We start from the raw sequence: 2,460 nt of genomic DNA on the forward strand, positions 1-2,460 counted from the left end.
GAGCTGCCGGTCGGAAGACCGGTGCCCTAAAAATTATTATTTTAATTGTGCATGCTCACAGGGTGCAGGGTGATCCCTGGAAACCCGTGTATAACGTGTAGTGATCACACAAGCAGCGCTTTCCTCATCACATGCTTTTTTCCAAACCAATAAAAGGCAGTGGGCTTTTCGTTACTGTTGTCACTTTTGCTTTTATGTCTGTTTTCTTTTGCTGCAGTACTAGGGATGGGACCTAGAGCCTTCATGCATAGCTGCATCAGCTATATTAAGGCAGGGCTCATTGTCACTTATGCTACCCCGGTTGGGCTGCAACTTGGGATCCTCCTGCCTCAGCTTCTCAGAGTACTAGGACTGCCCCCGCCCACCACCCCGAGAAGCTAGGCTGTGGGTTTCCAAGTGTTTCTCTCACGCTCAGCTCTAGCTAAACTGGGGCATGAGACTGCCTAGCATTCCACCGGCACTGGCGTGGAGGAACAGCCTTGGAGAGGGTGAATGTGAGTGAGTTACACAAAGGACAGCAGTGAATCCAGCACCGGAACCAAAAGCAAGCTGGCCTTTTAAACAGATGGAAATTGCTGACCGCCTGTCGTGCTGTGCAAATGGAAGATACCACCATGGATATCTTCCATGTACAAGGGCTCCTCGGTACCACCTTTGCAACTCCTTTGCAACTCCCTGTGCGTTTCTGCCAGGTTTACCTGTAACTGCTAGAATCTCAAGTGTTATCCGTTAACATTTCAGACATCTCAGCAAGGTGAGTCAGACATTGTACTTCTGGGAATGTGTCTGTTAAACCTCGGCAGAACTGTGAAGAGGACACGCAATGGAGAGCTGGCTTTAACAGTAAGAAAGAACAATGCAATCGAAGTACGCATCTCAAACCCAGTGTGGTGCCGCACACCTGTAATCCCAGCACTGGGAGGCTGAGGCAGGAGGATCTCTGGGAGTTGGAGACCAGTACCTAGTGAGTTCAAGTCCAGCCAGGACTGCATAGCAAGACTCCATCTCAAAAAATTTAAAAAAATCCTTTGCTTTAGTAGTAAATTAACAAACAAAATGTTCATTAATAGAAGGGGTAAACAAATTCTGATACCACCATAATTCTAAGCAGCTCTTAGGAAGTAGATCTATATGTACTAACTTCGAGAGTCCTCTCCAACATATTGTGAAATACAAAAGCCATTGCCTAATAATGTAAGGGTAATTTTTTTTTTTTTTTTGTAACCACAGATAAGAGTGCATTTCAGCTGGGTACGGTGGTAATGAGGAGTCAGAACCTTCAAGCTCTCCCCGCGTTTAACCAGCCCCCATTTCCTGCCCCCAGTGGTAATATTCTGTGTCTTGTAACCCCAATTTGTTCCAGTTAACTTCTGTCACCTCACACCTCTAACCTCAGGACATAACACTTGCTCACTTCAGCTTTTGTAAAACTGCTTTGCTCCACCCGACCCAGCCCAATCCAGTGTGTCTTTCTTTCTTCTTTTTTGAGACAGGGTTTCACTATGCAGTTCAGGCTGTCCTTGAGCTCACTTTGTAGCCCAGGCTGGCCCCGAACTTGCAGCGATCCTCTTGCCTCAGCCTCCTGAGTGCTGACATTACAGGCGTGCGCCACCACACCCAGCATGCATGTCACTCACAGTGATAAGTCGTCTACGGTCACTCATTGTTCACTGATGTACTGAACTTGTGTACAGATATATGAAAAACCAGTTTATCTGTCTGCTGAGTATTTTTAGTAACGATTAGAGGGCGGGCATTGCCAAACTCTTCTGACAGGCAGTAAGTACTCCAGGCACCGCTGGCTACATAGCGTCTACTGCAACCGCTGATCACTGATCTTGGACGAGAAAGCAAGGGGAGGTCAGGAACAAACACGCTCGATCCAGAGCTATGAAATTTGAATTTTAAATTCGTATAATTCACATCACGAAACACTAGCCTTTTTACTTGTTTCCAATCATGAAAGATTTAAACTGGACGTGGTGGCACACCTATAATCCCAGCTCTTTGGGAGGCTGAGGCAGGAGGGGTGCCAGTTCCAGCACAGTGCAGGCAGCCTGGCAATGTAAGCGGACGGTGGTGTAACGCAGTGATCCATGGGTTCAATCCCCAGCGCTGCAAAAGCAAAGCAAAAGAAAACGAGATAGCCGCGAAAGCCTGGCTGGCTCCCTGCCTGCAGTGAGGGCCACCTCCCCGCGCTGGAGGGCGAAGCGCTCTCGGCTGTGGACGAAGCCGCACAGGCGGGGCCCGCACGCGGAGCCGAGCTCTGCAAACACGTCTGGCGGCGGAAGAGCCCTGCGGCAGCCCCAAGGGCAAAGAACCCGCCGCGTCGGGAGGTGGGCGGGCTGTGGGCGCGCGCGTGCTCGGCAGTTTGGTTACGCCTACCACGCGGCCCACGGGCCACGCCCTCATCACGCCCCAGCCGCTGCTGTGGCCCCGCCCCAAGGAGGCGGGGGCGGG

Source organism: Chinchilla lanigera, unplaced genomic scaffold (genome assembly GCF_000276665.1).
Source record: "Chinchilla lanigera isolate Chin_1 unplaced genomic scaffold, ChiLan1.0 scaffold00004, whole genome shotgun sequence".
Taxonomy (NCBI): domain Eukaryota; kingdom Metazoa; phylum Chordata; class Mammalia; order Rodentia; family Chinchillidae; genus Chinchilla; species Chinchilla lanigera.